This window comes from Stenella coeruleoalba, assembly GCF_951394435.1.
Source record: "Stenella coeruleoalba genome assembly, chromosome: 1".
NCBI lineage: Eukaryota > Metazoa > Chordata > Mammalia > Artiodactyla > Delphinidae > Stenella > Stenella coeruleoalba.
Window position 1 is genome coordinate 96,088,520 of NC_137169.1, and position 17,310 is coordinate 96,105,829.

The following is a 17,310-nucleotide window of genomic DNA, read 5'->3' on the forward strand; positions in this document are numbered from 1 at the left end:
AAGGCCTCCCAGCACCTGCCCACCCTGTAGCCACTCTCTCCTGCACGTGGCCAGATGCAGGGAAGGGCGCTTCTAGCCATCACGGCGGCGTCAGGAGCTACGGGGACCAGGCTGGAGTGATTCAGAGGAACAGCAGAGAAGCGGCCTGAGAGGCACCCCCAGAACCTCCCCCCTGCCCTTCCCCCTATCACTGTGGATTGGGCCCCATCTTGGTTTGAGGGGCTGTGTGTTCAGCAGTTGTGTTGTCAGCCATCGAGTCACCCAACTTATGAAGAGGACGGGGGCGGGGGGGGGCCGTTCCCTAAGGGTGGCCTCAAAATGACCCGACAAAGGGCTTGGGGAGTTGTGGGGAGGAAGTGTCTGCCCTGGGATCATGTGCAGAGGTTTCCAGGAGACTGTGCCCTCCCCCTCTCTAACCCTCCTCCAATTTCTGCATTGGTGAGTGTGGGGTGGTATGCAGAGGGTGAAGAAGTTATGAGAAAAGTTGGACAATGTCCTGAATTCCTGGGCTGAGGAAAATCCCCGCAGGACTCCACAGTTCCTACCAGGAAGTGGGAGATTCCCAGCAGCTTGTGGGGAGGGCTGGAGGGCTGCCAAATGGGGTCAGGGCTTCATTAGCAAGGGCAACCCCTCCTGAGGGAAGTCCCTGCTTATCCCCTGGAGGTAAAAGTGGGCTGTTGGGATCAAAGGTGCCCCTTCAGGGCTGGGATGCAAGGTGTTCAGTTCCCATGGGAGGCGGGCTGCCCCACCCCAAGCCTTTCCCCTCCCTCCCCACCCCTCCCAATGCTCCTCCTGGCATTTCTTTATTCCCCTCAGTCTTCCTCTCATTTTCCCGCTGGACCAGGAGAAAGCCAAGAGAGGGCCTAGGTTTGCATCCTTGTAGAGGGTCTGCAGGGCATGGTGAGAATAACTTGGGGTCTGGTCTGTGCTCCCCTGCCTGCAGCAGCCACGGGCTCGGGCTCTGTCTGGGCAAGTCACTCAGCTGCTCCAAGCCTCAGCTTGTTCTCCTGTAAAATGAGGATGTCCCTTTGCAAAGCTGCTTGAAGAGCCATTGTGTATAAGGGCTGTTTGCAGATTTGCTTTAGACACACAGCTATTCATTGATTCACGCATCCATTCCACGCGGTACTTATCAATACTGACTACGTGTCAGGCAACCTTGCATTGCTAAGGATGTAGCAATGAGCAAAACAGACAAAACCCCCTGTCCTCCTGGAGCTTACACTTTAGTGAGGAAGACGAACAAGAAACTAAACAGCAAATGAGTAAACATTTAATATACAATAAATATAATTTTCTTCTCTGTAAGGACAAGGTGACATAAGGTGGGATAGTACCACCTCAGGATGCTCAGGAAAAGTTTCTCGGAGGAAGTGACTTTTGGACAGAGACCTGAGTATGGTAAGGGAGAGGGCCAGGCCACACTCTGGGGGAGAGCGTTCTAAGCAGAGGGAAAAGCAGTGCCAACGCTCTGAGGCAGGGAGATGCTTGGCTCAAGGACCAGCCTGGAGCCTGCGTGGCTAGAGTGGAGCAAACAGGGGCTGTGGCAGGGGATGAGGTCAGAGGAGAAGGCAGGGCAGGACTGGAGGGCCTTGTTTATCATGTTGAGGAGTTTGGTTTTATTCTAAGTAATGGTTTTGAGCAGGGGAGTGAACTGATCTGATGTATGCTTTTAAGATTACTCTGTTTGGGGAGTTCACTGCCGAAGTGGGACCAGGATAGCAGTTAGGAGGCTGTGATCATCATTCTTCACAACTGATCCCCCCTCCCCTATCTCCATCCCCCTCCCCAGTTAGCATTCCAGACCCTGGCACACTGTGCCTAGCTCCTCTCCTCTGCTACTCTCCTTGTTTACTCTTTACTATATCTGGAGTCTGTCCCCACATGCTACAGAAGCTGCCACCAGTGGCCCACGCCAAGGGTCTTTCTCAGAGGAGACCTCTCTGAGGCATTCCGTGACCTTAGCCTCTCCTCCTGCTGGGACTCTCCACTGCCAGGGCATCTTGGCCCTGCATGTACTACCTGGGGCCCCCGTCTGAGGTGCAAAATACAAATGCCTATACAAGGTCCACTCTCGACATCCTTCATCTCTCCTCTGGGGGCCCCTCTCCCTGGCCCTAGGCTTCAGTGTTGCCCTGAGGTCCCTCCCGGGTTCTGCCCCAGCCCCTTCTCCTTCCACTCTGCCTGCATCCGGCTGTGACCCCCTCCTGCCCCTGCTGCTGGCATATCTGTCACACTCCCTGGTGACTCATTCCATCACCAGTGTTCACCAGCTGCCCGCTCTGGGATCTCCTCAGGTGCCTTCCAGGTGAAGGTGAACCAGACAGACTGAACCCCTGCCCTGAGGGAAGTCACATTCCAGTGGTGGAGACAGAAGAACATGTAAACAATTTTACAATGGAATGTTGTGGAGTGATTAATGCTATGATGAAAATTAGAGCAGGGTAAGCAGGTAGAGAGCGATGGGGTAAAGGGCTACTCCAGATAGCAACCTGAATTAATTAAGTGCACAAACCATGTGGATGTCTGAGAAGAGAGTGTTTCAGGCAGAGGAAGGAGCAAGTGCAAAGGCCCTGAGGTGAGAAATGAGCTTGTAAAGAAGGCTACTGTGGCTGGAGCAGGGGGAGGGGTGGTGGCTGAGGCAGCCTCACCTATAACTCCTGACTCCACGTCAGACTCCAATTCCTCTGTCTTTCTGGGCTTTCCCAGCTAGAGCTTCTACAGGCGTCACCACAAATTCAGTGGATCCGAAACTTAACTCGTGTTCTTCCTCCAGAAACCTATTCCTCTTCTCGTCCTCTGGTCTAAACCATCCCCCATGTTGGTAAGCTGGGAGTAGCTGTGACGGCTCCTGGCCCCTTACCCCACACACCCAGCCAATCACATGTCCATTAAACCCCATTTTAAAATATTTCTTGGATCTGTTTCCTCTTTTTCTGGATCAGGCTCCCACCCCTGTGATGAGGATATTGTAAAAGCTGACCTCTGATAATTCTCTGAACAGAAAGATGGTCCCTACCTGGGGAAAAGCTCAATACCACAAAGCAGCATGTACTATGTAGAGAGGGAGCTAGGGCTGGGTGCAGTCAACTGGAGGAAGCAGGGCAGGCTTCATGGAAGAGGAAAGCTCATCCTCTCCCAGCTCAATGACCACGTACACCTGGGCCCCCAAGTCCGTCCCTCCAACACAGAACTCTCTCCAGAAATCTAGCCTCTCCCACCCTCTCTGGCACTTGCCTGCCCTGAGCAGCCCCTCCAGGAGCTCAAACTGAGCACGTCCAAGTTTGCACTCATCATCCCCTGCCCGCAGACCTGATCCCCTCAGTAAAATAGCCTCATTGCCCATCTGCTTAATCAGAAACCTGGGAGCCACGCTTGACCCCTCTCCCCTCCACCCCTACGCCTAGGCAATCACCAAGTCCTGTTAGCTGTTAAGAACTTTGGACCCCTTCCTCTTGGCCTCAGCTCCCCAGCCATCACTCGGTTCAAGCCACCACTGCCTCCTGCCCAGACCATGTAAATCACCTCCTAATAGGTCTCTGAACCTGTCGCTTGCCCTCCTCCCATCCATGGGCTACACTCTGGTCACTCTGGACCAGCTAAGGTGCAAATCTGCTCATTGTAAGCCTCCGTTATAAACTTCTCATTGGCTTCTCATGGCGCTTAGGATAAAGTTTAAACTCTGCGGGGCCCCTGGGTAACTCTCTGCCTCTCCTCTTGTGACTCCCTCTCACACCCTCTACTCCAAACTTTATGATCAACTTTCAGTTCCTAGAATGACTGTCTCTTGCCTTAGGCTCTCCTACTTCCTGCTTCCTCTGGTCCCAGCATCCTTGCTGCCCCCTTCCCTCCCTGATTCCCTTGCCTACCTAACTCCTACTCACGCCTCAAGAAATCAGCAGCATCACCTCCTTCAGGAAGCCCTCTATGATCTTCTCAAGGCTGGGTGAGGTGCACCTGCCAGGTGTCACCCTAGCACCCTGAGCTCACTTTGCTCCATTGCAAGTGCCTGTTTATGTCTGTCTCATCCACAAGCCTGGCAGGTCTGTTAGTGCTTACCTCGTCTAGCTCGTTGGTGGTCAAAACCTCAGCTCTTGGCACAGGGCTTGGCATTCTAGTAGAAGGTGCTCAAACAAATATTTTTTGAGTGGATGGATGATGTGAGGATGGAAATGTGGTTTAGAGTATGGGTGCATCTAGGAAGGAAAAGGCATCACAGAGAGTGATGGAGAAGGGGCATGGCAAAGGCAAAGGTGGGGGGATGGCCATGGGTATGTCACGTTCAGGGGCAGAGGAGGCCACCTGATGGGAGTGGAGGGCAGGAGTGGGGTGAAGGGTGATGAGGTTAAGAGGGAGGTTGGGCTAAGCTTAGGCATTCAAACTTTATCCCAGAGCTAGTAGCCAAAGCCATGTTTAAGAACATCACTCTCAGCTCGGTGCTTTGTGACCACCTAGAGGGGTGGGATCGGGAGGGTGAGAGGGAGGGAGACGCAAGAGGGAGGAGATATGGGAACATATGTGTATGTATAACTGATTCACTTTGTTATAAAGCAGAAATTAACACACCATTGTAAAGCAATTATACTCCAATAAAGATATTAAAAAAAAGAGAAATGAACATCACTCTGGCGTGGCCTGCATGGGGATAGAGGAGGAGTTTGGAGAACACTCCCACTTGGAGGGCCCCAGGGGGCCTGCGCCAAGCCCCTCTTTCAGCTGGAACACCCCAATCTAGCCTCAGACCTCTAGCAGCCTTGGGCCGTGGAAGGAAACCTCCTACCCCCGGCTTTCCTTCTCCACCACAGGGCCTGATTGCCCTCCCTGGTGACTCACCCCGGAGGGTCAGCTCTGAGCAGAAAGTCATTGTTGACAGGAAGAGGGGTCAGACTTTCCCTTCCCCGGAGGCTTCCTGGACACCAAGACAACAACACAGGACAGCAAAGAGTGGGGAGGGAACCCCTGAATGAGCTGGGCAAAGGCCCACCCAACCCACGTTACCCGCCCACCCACCCAGGACCCACGGTGCCACATGACAGCCAGGCTGACAGCACCAGTTGTTGGTGAGTCAGGCAGCCCTGGAAACCCTCTCACTGCCAGCTGGGGAGGTGTGAGGTCCACAGCGCCATTCCAGTCCTTGCAGGCTGGTCGGGGCGAAGGGGTCACACCAGCCAGCTCTGGCTCTCAGGCGGACACTGGAGCCAGTGAGGGCATCAGAATGGGGACAAAATCCGGCAAGGCTTCTTAAGGAAGTGAGAACTGAAGGAGGGGGCAGAGGGCTGCAGGCTCCCAGAAGTGCGTATCCTGGGACTGGGACCAGGTCAACTAGACCTGGTCCCTCTGACATAGAAGCTGACAAGAATTAACTCACTGTGGCAGTTACCAAGGCAGGCTGGCTCCAACCCCCAAACTGTTGGAGTTTAGAATTTGTTCTCTATAGAAGAGGGACGCCACATGTGGTGGCCTAGTTCCTTGGCTAGACCATCCCACAGAATTCTATGGGAGCCAGAATGTTTAGTAAGAGAAAACTAAAGTGCCTATAGTTGATGATGCAGTATCATGCACTTAGAATTTGGTTAAGAGGGTAGGTCTCCTGGTAAGTGTTCTTACCACAAAAACAAAGCAAAGCAAAACAAAACACAAAGGGACACAAGGAGACTTTTGGAGGTGATGGATATGTCCACTACCTCGCTTGTGGTGATGGTTTCATGGGTATATGTGTCTGTCCAAACTCAGCAAATTGTGTACATTAAATTTGTACAGTTGTTTGTATATCATTTACACCTCAATACAGATGTTGAGAGAGAGAGAGAAAGAGAGAGCAAGTTGGGAATGTAAATTGATACAGCCACTATGGAGAACAGGGTGGAGGTTCCTTAGAAAACTAAAATTAGAACTACCATATGACCCAGAAATCTCACTAGTGTGCATACACCCTGAGAAAACCATAATTCAAAAAGAGTCATGTACCACAATGTTCATTGCAACACTATTTACAATAGCCAGGACATGGAAGCAACTTAAGCGTCCATCAACAGATGAATGGATAAAGAAGATGTGGCACATATATACAATGGAATATTACTCAGCCATAAAAAGAAATGAAATTGAGTTATTTGTAGAGATGGACCTAGAGTCTGTCATAGAGAGTGAAGTAAGTCAGAAAGAGAAAAACAAATACCGTATCCTAACACGTATATATGGAATCTTAAAAAAAAAAAAAAAGTCATGAAGAACCTAGGGGCAAGACGGGAATAAAGATGCAGACCTATTAGAGAATGGACTTGAGGACATGGGGAGGGGGAAGGGTAAGCTGGGACAAAGTGAGAGAGCGGCATGGACATATATACACTACCGAATGTAAAATAGCTAGTGGGAAGCAGCCGCATAGCACAGGGAGATCAGCTTGGTGCTTTGTGACCACCTAGATGGGTGGGATAGGGAGGGTGGGAGGGAGGGAGAGGGAAGAGATATGGGGATATATGTATATGTATAGCTGATTCACTTTGTTATAAAGCAGAAACTAACACACCATTGTAAAGCAATTATACTCGGATAAAAACGTTAAAAAAAAAAAAAGAGAGACAGCAAGTTGCAAGTTTGCGTGTGGAAGTACGGAAGAGAGGAAACTTGGAGCAGGGTCTGGAACCCATACGCACACCAAAGATTGTGGGAACCATGAGCCAGAGGGCAGGACTTCTAAGTTCTCCTCCAGTTCTCTTCCAGGCTCTGTGTCTGGGAGCGGCTCCAGTGAAACCCACTCCACCTCCTGTGTCTGGAGTTCCACTCTCCCCTGCACAGAAGGAGGCAGAATCCAGACCCTGCTGCTCACCTGCTGGATGGTGGGAAGGGGGCGTGTCTGGCTGCAGTGGTGAGTAGCTGGCTTCAGCAAGCCTGGGCCCCAGAGACAGATGTGAAGAGCAGATGTGGGTGTCAGGCCTGAGCTGAGGGCTTTGAGGCAGGCAGCAGCAGGAGAGAAGGTGAGAGCGGAGCTGGGCTGAGGGGTGGGGCCTCGGGGAAAGGAACATATCCCGGGAGAGGGGTTGCGGGGCAAGAGGGGCTCTCCCACAGCCATTGCAGCACCCTGAGTTGCAGATCAGAAGGGACCCCAGTTTTCCTTTCTGTCCTATCCTTCCTCCTTCTCACTTCCCATCTCCCAGTCTTCCCAGCACTGCAGACCCTGCAGCTGGTTCGTAAGTGGGAGCCAGAGCTAGTCTGTCCCTCTGCCTGGAATTCTCTTCTCAGCGTTGCCACAGAGCTGGGTCCTTGTCACGGTCTTGGCTGAAACATGACAGCCTCTAAGAGGCTTCCTTGACCGCACCTCTAATGGAGGCCGCCCTGAAATCAGTATCCCAGCCCCTAGATCATTCTCACAGCATCTCTTGCCACCATCTGCGATTTTCTGTCATTTGTTTCCTCATTTACTCCTGTCCCCCATCCATAACGTAAGCTCCACCAGCTCAGGGACCTTGTCTATGTTGCTCTTGGCTGTGAGGACAGTGCCCGGCACAGAAAGGGTGCTCAAATATTTAGTTTATTCATAAATGAATAATAATTGCTAACATTCATTGAGTGCTTACGACAAGCCAGCACTTTCTTCGCATATGAACTTGGTAGAGCAAACTGTGAGCCTCAGGGCAAATCCAGCTCCCTGCCTATTTTTATAAACAAAATTTTGCTGGTCCCCGTGCCCATTGATGTACGTACTGCCTATGGCTGCCTCCGAGATACGACCGCAGAGCTGAATAGTGACGACAGAGACAGGATGGACAGTAAACCAAAAATACTTCCCATCTGGCCCTTTACAGAACAGGTCCGCCGAGCCCTGTGTTAACTCACTTACTCCTCACCAATGACAGTGAGGCCAGTTTATTATTATCCCCACCATTTTACAAATAAGGCACCTGGGGCACAGAAGGCTTGTCCCAGGTCACACGGTAAATACTGAACCCAGGCAGTCTTGCTCCAAGGCCCACGTTCCTATTTAGTAGCAGCCACATTCCATGACCTTTCTAGGAAGGGAGAGGAAGAGAGAGGGAAAGTCAGGAGGTCAGAGGCATTTGGGTGTAGCCTATCAAAAAGGAAAGGGGGCTTCCCTGGTGGCGCAGTGGTTGGGAGTCCGCCTGCCGATGCAGGGGACACGGGTTCGTGCCCCGGTCCGGGAAGATCCCACATGCTGCGGAGCGGCTGGGCCCGTGAGCCATGGCCGCTGAGCCTGCGCGTCCGGAGCCTGTGCTCCGCAACGGGAGAGGCCACAACAGTGAGAGGCCCGCGTACCAAAAAAAAAAAAAAAAAAGGAAAGGAAAATGGAAAATAGAGAAAGCTAGGGCAGCCAGGAGGTCAGTGGAGCCCTTAGGACCCTGGGCCATGGCTTTTGAGGTTTGGCTCAATTTTGAGACCCAGAGCTCTCAAATTCTGTTCCCTGGAGTAAGAGTCCCACCCCTAAACATAAATAAAGATCCCCTTCCTTCAATCTGAAGACCGAGTGTGAAATATTCTCCACTTCGGACAGGAGATCCTAACATTCTTCTTAAACCTTAAACCTTGGCCCCTGCTACTGTTTATCTCCATAAGAATCAAGGATCCAGGGGTCTCTGATTTAGCACAAGTAAGGGTGATTGGAGGTTGCACATACTACTTTTGTGTGTGTGTGAGTTCCACAAAAGTGCTGGCTTCCAGAGGCTCCACCATGTGAACATGTTTAAGAACCTCCCATTCCCCTGCTATTGAAATTTGGATGCAACTCAACCCAGAGGTTAAAGGAACCAAGAAGAAGATCCTCTAGAATCAGAGAATGAACTGCAGTCTTGGAAATCACACCCCCATGCATGAGATCTCCTAGTAGTACGAGAAGCTTTTCCTTACTGATTAAAGAAAAAAAAAAGACTCTGGGCAAACTGGAGAGGAGCCCTGAGCTGAGCCGAGCTGAGCCTGTGGACCTTGTCCAGGCAGGGAGTCCAGATGCAGAGGGAGTATCTCTTGGAAGGTGTACTCTGGCGGGAGCAGTGGAAGAGCACACCACCCTCAAACTTCTGGCCCCTGGAGGCTGCTGCAAACTTAGCCCGGCCCCTCCACAGTTGTTACTGCATTTTCTCATGACAATGTCCCGAGACAGGAATTTATTTCATCCCTGTCAGAGGTACTACAAGATTTGTGAAATGTCACACAGCAAGTGGCACCAGACAGCTCCCCTCCATTTGGATGAATTCCTTGCTTATTAAGTAACCTCCCGATGACTCACTGGAGAGCCTGATAAAAGGACAGAGGGGATATGGGTGGACACTTTGGTGTTTTAATTCAATGTGTCCATCTAAGTCTTGGCTGCATTCCCAGTACCCAAAACCTGGCCCACAGTACGTCGTCTCTCAATATTTGTGGAGAGTATTGAAATGACATGTCCCTGCTCTGGAAGAGCTCCCAGTCCAGTGGAGGTGACAGAGCAGGTACACACATATGCCTAAAATAAACTGGAACATGGAAAGGGGCCCCCAGAGGAAGACAAAATGCCATAGGCTTCTGATGAAACCACACGGGTTGGGGAAATAGGAATTCTTAGAGAAGGGGACAGCTGAGAGGGCTTTAAGGAGAGGTTTACCTCCTCGGCTGGGGATGGGGTTCTAATGACAGGTCTCTGGCCTCACCAGTCCTCTCCCCATCAAACCCTGTGTCGCCCACACCCGGCCACCCCAAACCACACTCGTCTCTGCCTGCCTTTGCTGCTCCCTCTACCCAGAATGTCCCTCCTCTCCCTTCTCTTCTTCCCTTGGCTCGCCACTCCCCCAACTCCTCGACCCTCTCCTAGATGTCCCAACCTGGGCTTCCTGCCCGTGGCACTAACTGCGGGCTGGGATGCTATAGTAGGCTACTTACTTGTCCAACTACCTCTAGCCCTGCTGGACTGTGAGCTCCTTGAGTGCAGACTGTCTTTTATATATTTTGGAAATTCCAGCAACTAACCTTGAGCTGGGCCATAGGAGACATTCAATATAGATTTATTGAATGGAGGTGTATCCAATTTTGGGGGGCCTACGGGTGGTTAATAGAAGATGAGTCTGAAGCAGAAAGCTATCAAACAAGCGGGGGTGCATAGAGCCCTTGGAGCACTCAGTGAGCCATGGTGGCTGGCGGTGGCCACTGACAGGACTGCCCTGCAGGGACACGAGGGCTAGAGCAAAGAAATGAAAGGCCACGAGGGCGGAAGGCTTGCTCCAGCATCCTGGTAAGCACACAGGTCCCCGGAGCCTTCAGTGAGCCTGCACAGGCCCCCAAGATTCTGCTCACACCTTGACTCACGGACAGACTGAGTTCAAACCCTGCGGCTCTGGCATCCTGTCGGAGTCCATGACCCCAACCAAGTGCAGAGGACCTGTGACAAGCATGTGACCCAGCAGCCGGCCCTGGGATAGGCCACCGTGGGATGGAAGTGAGGAGCTCAGCTTAGGAACAGGGGAGGAGAGGTCGTTTCCAGCAGGGGGAATGACTTGAGTTCTCGAAGTCCATTCATTCACTCATTCATTCAACAAACTTTTATTGAGCACCTAGTATATTTGAGTCCTGTGGGAGACCAAAAGCTATCTCTAGAAGCTCATGGTTTAGTTGGCAGAAAGGTAAGAAATATACATGCAAAGGAAGACACAAACAAAAGAGAGGCAGAGACCAAAGCACCATGGAATGCAGAGGAGGGAAAAAGCATTCCTGCTGAGAGCAATGGGAAGGCTTCCTGAGCAGGGCCATTTCAGGAGGGCCTTAAAAGACATGATTTCCACAGGAGGACTTGGGAACGGTAGGAAGGGACAGCAGGCCAGGCAGAAGAAGGCCGTGAGCTCCTGGGGGAGGGAACCATGCGGTTTGGTTCTGTCCCTGGTCCTCAGCTGTGCTCAGTAATCCTGTGTCTTGTTTGCTGATTGAGGCAGCGAACTTCCCCTGGTCCCTCCTCCTTCCCTCCCCACCAGGACCCACCACCCATCACCTGAACTCTCAACAGCACTTAGTCTCCCGAATCCCTTTTCTTCTGAAACCCACACCATTGACCTCAAAGGCAAAACACCTCTTCTCCTGACCCCACAAATCTTTCCTTGCATCCTTGATGTTACCCCCGCCCACCCCCAGGATCCCGCTCCTTCAGTGACCTCTGTCTCTCCATCTGTTTAGCCTCTTTCTCTCTGGGCAACATCCCTTTAGCTGATAAATGTAGTTAAGTCTCTGGCACACCCAAACCCCCTCACTTCCTGATTAGATGCTGTATTTCCTGAGGACAAGAGTCCATTCAGTACCATATGCATCTCTTCACGTGCCCCTCAGAACCTAAGGAAGGGGCCCTAAGCTCAAAAAACATGCACTGAATGGATAGATCTGATCCTGTCACCCTCCAGCTTCCTCAGCAACTCCTCGTGGTAAAGTCAAATGTGTGTATGACCTCCAGGCCTCTCTCCCACTTCTATACTTCCTCCTCAGCTCCAATCATTTCCAGAATATACTGCCCAGAGCCCACTACACTGTCACTTACCTCTCCTGGCCTCTGTGCACGCTGTTCCCTCTCTCTGGAATTCCCTTCCCCATTTCTGTACCTGGTGTACTATTGCTCTCAATGCAGCTCCAAGGTCTCCTCCTCCTAGAAGCCCTCCTGACTCGCCACCCACTCACCTGCCTCAAATGCCATCCAGCACTGCTGCTCTGTGTGGGAGCAGTGTGTTCACAAGCCCGAGAGCTCCTTGAGGGGAGGGATGGGTCTTCTTCAATGATTTTAGCCCTAGTGACTGGGGCCGGGCAATTGGTAGGTGCTCAATGTTCATTAAGTGAACAAGTTAATTAATGTCTGAAGAAGTGCTAGTATTTTCAGAGGTACATGTCTAATTTTCCTCTTGAGTTCTGGCTCCCACCTGCAAGAAGGGGTGAAACTCCCTTGGGGCCCAGAGTGTCTAAGATGGCATGAGTCCACAGTTTAGGACCCCCCAAAACTCAGCTCTAGAAAGACCCCTATTTGAAGTTGGCTTAAAAATTAGGCATATAGTCCATGACCTTATTTTTCAAATTCAAGGAAGAACCAGAACATGAGTTCTACTGCTGTGTTCTAAAAATATTTTTTCTATGGTTTTCTGCTTTCTTCATAATAAAATAGCTTTGGCATGACAGTCTTCTTGTATAAGTGAAATAGTGTTTTATGACCTATTTATTTATTATGTATGAAATAGCTTTAAGGGAAGCAAATATCTGACATAAGGCAGGGACAAAGGGAGGGGAGAGGGGCTCCAGGCAAGACCGTTCCATGTCCCCTGAAGAAGGCCCTGGGCCTGATGCCGGGATATTGGCACCAGAGTCTGGAGTCAATCGTCCTCAATCAATCAGCAAATATTTATTGAGTGATTACAGCATGGGGAGCTGCAGCTGAGTAGAAGGGAAAATGTGTGTGAACCTGGTTTACTTTGCATGGCCAGTTCCCTCCGGCCATATCATCGCTACTACTTCTATGAATGATTGTAATTAACATTCATTGAACATCTTCTCTGCAACAAGGGTCTGGTTATCTCTGGTACTGACTTTTTATAAACTCTCTAAGGCAGGTAGTATCATTTCCACTTAACAGATGAGGAATCTGGGGCTCAAAAGAGGTTCCTACGTTGCTCCAGGTTTTGCAGCTGGAAAGCAGATCTGGATCTGAAACCCAATTTCAAACCCAAAGTCCTTTACTAGTGATGGCCAACATCTGCAGGAGTCTTCCAAGAGGACAGAGTATTTTCTAGGAAATTTCTAATTTGATACTAACACTACTCACGGGAGTTCACAATTGTTATAATCCTCATTTTACAGATGAAGAAACTGAGGTGCAGAGGGTTCCAGCAAGTTTCCAAAGTCCCTGTCTGAGGTGAAGCCAAATCCTGCAACACCACACTGAGGACTGGAGCATCTAGTTTTGGCCCCTGCTGCCTTCTAGCACAGAGCTGGGCAATGTAGTCTCTTAGAAGGAATTCATTCCGGGAACGGAATTCTTTTCTTTTCTTTTCTTTTGGCCGCACCGTGTGGCTTGTGGGATCTTAGTTCCCCATCCAGGGATCGAACCCAGGCCCCCTGCAATGGAAGCGTGGAGTCCTAACCACTGGACTACCAGGGAATTCCCAGGAACAGAATTCTAACCTAACAGCCCCAAAGAGCCCCCAGGTATCGTCGCAGGACTGCCTGGATTCTGTCCCAGACTCCTGTTCCTGGGAGGAGAGAAGGGAAGGGCGCTCCAGGCCTGATGACCAGGCTGCTCTGGGGGCTAGCAGCCCCACGCCTGGGAGATGGAATGTGAGGGAGAGGGCGGGAGCTGTACCGGCTGGACATTCAGGAGGCTTTCTAATGAATGGACCGATTGGTAGTTGTGGTTCTGTGGGCCAATTGTGGTTAGGGGAAGGAAAGAGGCTCCCAAGGAACACTGCATTCCTGTTTCTGACAGCAACTCCAAGTGGGAGCTGGGAGCACAGACCCTGTCCACCCACTTGGCTCCAGGATGAAGCCTGCCCCTCAACAACCCCGCACCCTCCTGGCCCCCAGAGCAGGGCTCTCTCCACAGCAGGATCCAGAGGAATGTTCACAGTAGGAGAGGGGCTTTTCTGGCGTGCAAGCAGCCTTGGCCATGTGCCGCCTCGACCCTGCCCCCATTGTTGCCTGGCTAGGGCACTGCTGAGGAGGCAGTAGCACAGCCACTCTGGAGTCCTCTTTTAATGGAGTCTCGAGTAACACCGACTAGACAACAGGCGCAGTGCCCTCTCGGTCTCACTATTCCTTAATAATGATAGCTCTCCCCCTTATATGGCACTCACTATATTCCAACCAATGTCCTAAGCATTTTATACATAATAACTCAACTTTACAGAAGCCCTATGAGGAAGATGCCGTTATTATCCCCATTTTACGGATGAGGAAGCTGAGGCACAGAAAGGTTAAGTAACCTACCCAGGAACACAGAGCTAGCAAGAGGCAGAGCTGGGATTTCAACCCAAGCATTATGGCTGCAGAGCTGATGCTCTTACCACACTTCACTGCTCCACCCATGAGGGCTGCTCGGGCTCTTCCTACTCCTTGGGGAAAAGTGCACAGCACCAGCCAGTGGAAAGGAGATTTGCCATCTGGCTGAAGGGCCTGGGGCTGGGCTAGGACCCTGGCCCGGGGCTTAGGGCAGCCACAGAGATGAGTGCTGCAGACTGGAGTGGGCGACACTCTTGCCTCTCCTCCCCTCACATAGGGCAACTCTGGAAAGTCTTACCTCCTGACTCATGTCCGTGCTCTGGGCCTCCCCATCCCAACTAGCTGGGCACTCTCGTGAGGAAGCTTCCTTTTGGACTTCCCCGTTGGCATTGGGCAAACCAACATAAAGAACAAAGGCAAGGAATAGCCTTAAATCACAAGAGGTGGGAGAAAGGGGTCTGTCCCCCAGCCGTATCTGGGGCTAGAACCCTTGCAACCCTCAGGCTCTTCTCTGCTCCAGGTTTCTGGCTCCCTTCAGTGACTTCCAGAAGCCAAGTGGCTCCTGGCACACTTCATACATTTCCCCATCATCACACTCACTGCCTCAAGTTGGATTGTCCTTGAGGCATCTGTCTCCCTGGCAGGCTGAGAGCAGGGAGGGCATGTAATGCAACTGATGAGGATGAACGCAGGGCCCAGCACACAGCAGACATTCAAAAATGCCTATTGCATTAACACATGATTACAGATGGCATAGATTTTCACTTCCTGTTTCCAGGTAATTCTCTGCCTTATTTGCTCTGAAGTCACGCAGGGCCAAAGATAGGAAGTACGCTTGTCTGTTGCTTGGAAACCAGCAGACACATGATCCTCTTCATGATTCTTTTTTTTCCAATGACGGTTAGGACAAACTTTCATTCTAGAAGGGTCCTCAGCTAAGGAGTTATAACTCTAGCAGGTAGGGAGGGTACTCGGGAAGCCAAATTTCATGCAAATAAATTTTTTCTTCACTTCTAGGTTAGACTGAGGACTTCATGAGCACCTGAGAGAGCCTGTCCAGGTCTAGAAGATGGTGCCCAGCCTCCTGGTGTTGGCAGGAAGCTCAGGCAGAAGAAAGAGCTGGGGCCCTGATACAGACAGCCTCCCAGAATGCCTGCCCTTCAGAGGCAAGACTCCTGGTGGCATGGCGCTGAAGCCAGCACAAGTGTTTTTGTACCTGCAGGGACAAGGGGTATAGCTGGCTGTCCTCCAAGGGGAAGATCTGGTCTCAACAATTCTATCAGTCATTTTCCAAAGTATCAAATATTGGTTCTTGGTAGTTTACCAAATACAAGGTCTTCACAGCAGCCCTGGGAAGCCGACTGGCTGGGAGCTATCATTCCCATTTATTATTTATTTAAATTTATTTTTGGCTGCGTTAGGGTCTTCGTTGCTGGGTGCAGGCTTTCTTTAGTTGCGGTGAGCAGGGGCTACTCTTCATTGCAATGCATGGGCTACTCATCGTGACAGCTTCTCTTGTTGTGGCTCACGGGCTCTAGAGCGCAGGCTCAGTAGTTGTGGTGCACGGGCTTAGTTGCTCCGCGGCATGTGGGATCTTCCTGGACCAGGGATCGATCTCTTTTTCCCCTGCATTGGGAGGCGGATTCTTAACCGGTGAGCCACCAGGGAAGTCCCAACCATTCCCATTTAATTGATGAGAAACCCAGTCCAAGGGTCCCTCCGTTATGGCCATTGCTGCCCCCCCACCCCGCCCACCACTGCCCTATAAAAAGGGAGAAGGCATGACTAGAAGGGCAGCCCACAGAGTAATAGACCTGGGTGGGGCAGCACAGGAGATGGGTTAGTTGGGGCGTCTCAGCACACTCTGGCCATCTCTGCAGCACCTTGCCAGGAGCACAGGGACAGGAAAGCGGCATTTCCTCTGCAGCCCCAAGCTTCCAAGGCTACGCTATCCAGCCCCAGTCCACTTCTTAAAGAGCCCTGGGCCACTTTAGTGGAAAGAAGAAAGAGAGAGAGAAGAAAACGAAGGAGGAAGAGGAAGAGGAGGCGGGAGAGAGGAGGGAAGGAAAATGAAAGGAATGAAAGGGGAATGAAATAAAGGGGGAAAGAAAGAAATAAAGAGGGGGAGGAAAAAAGAGAGAAAGAGAGTGGGGCAGAGAAGGAAAGAGAAAGAAAAAGAAAGAAAGAAAGAAAGAAAGAAAGAAAGAAAGAAAGGAAGGAAGGAAGGAAGGAAGAAAGGAAGGAAGGAAGGAAGGAAGGAAGAAAATGAAAGAGAAAGAAAGTAGTCCTTTGTGATAGAAGTCAACTCCCTAGAAAAGATCTCAAGGGGAAATTGCCTATCAAATAATTTCAAAGAAATGACATTTTGACAACTAGCAAATGAAGCTTTCCTCCCACTTCCTGCCATCCGTCTCCATTTCTCTCTTTTCTGTCTCTCTCCTCCCACCCTTGCTTCATTCCCCTGACAAGCAGGGTCCCTCTGGTGCTCCCTTCTGCCCTCCTCCAGGGTCAGCTGAGCACTGCCTCCTTGACGGTGCTACGTTAGGAAATCATTGAAACCCCAAATCTTGGATGGTTCCAAATTCCTCTATGCCTCCCCCAGGACCCTGCTCCAGACATGACTCCACCAGTAGTCAGCAGGGAGAACAGCAGCTACTCTGACCAGGGAGAACACAGGGGACCCAGAGTTGGGTCAGTCCCGGCCTCGGCCCTGAGGCCCCCACCCCACACTGCACCAATCATGTGTGACTTTGGAGGAGGTGGCTTCGCCTGTCTGAGACTCTGTTTGCTCATTTGAGGCAATATGGGTGGAACGGCTTCTAGGTCAGGTCTGTGACCACCAATGGGCACACACAGGCTTGCACGGGTGTAAACAGCTAAGGAGCCACGTGCAGATGGAAACCATCCTGCTGGCTTGGCCCTGAGATGCAGCCAGAACCTGCCTGCCCAAGGTCTCCCAGCCAGACAGGCAGGGGCTGGAGTATCCGCCCAGCGCAGGAGAGAGCCCAGGAGATGCTGTCCAGGGGAGCCCTACCAGGCACACCATAAGTTCTTCCAGCCTCAATTTCTCCATGTCTGGTGGTAAAGCTTGCCTGAGGTCAAGCAGGTTCATAACCTCTCCTTTTAAGGTAACAGAGACGAGACAGCTGCAAGTCCCACTGTGGAGTCACAGTTACCCAGGACCTTGCTCATCCCTCTGCAGCTCCACACAGGCAGAGCCTCCCAGCATCCCATAGCCTACAATTCCAAAGTGTTCTTTCATAACCAGGCACTTATTCTGTGCTGTTCATTGCCCTAGAGACTCCCATTTGCCACCCATTTGACCTCTCATCCACTCCTTGGGGAAAGGGCTTATCGTCGCCATTGTCA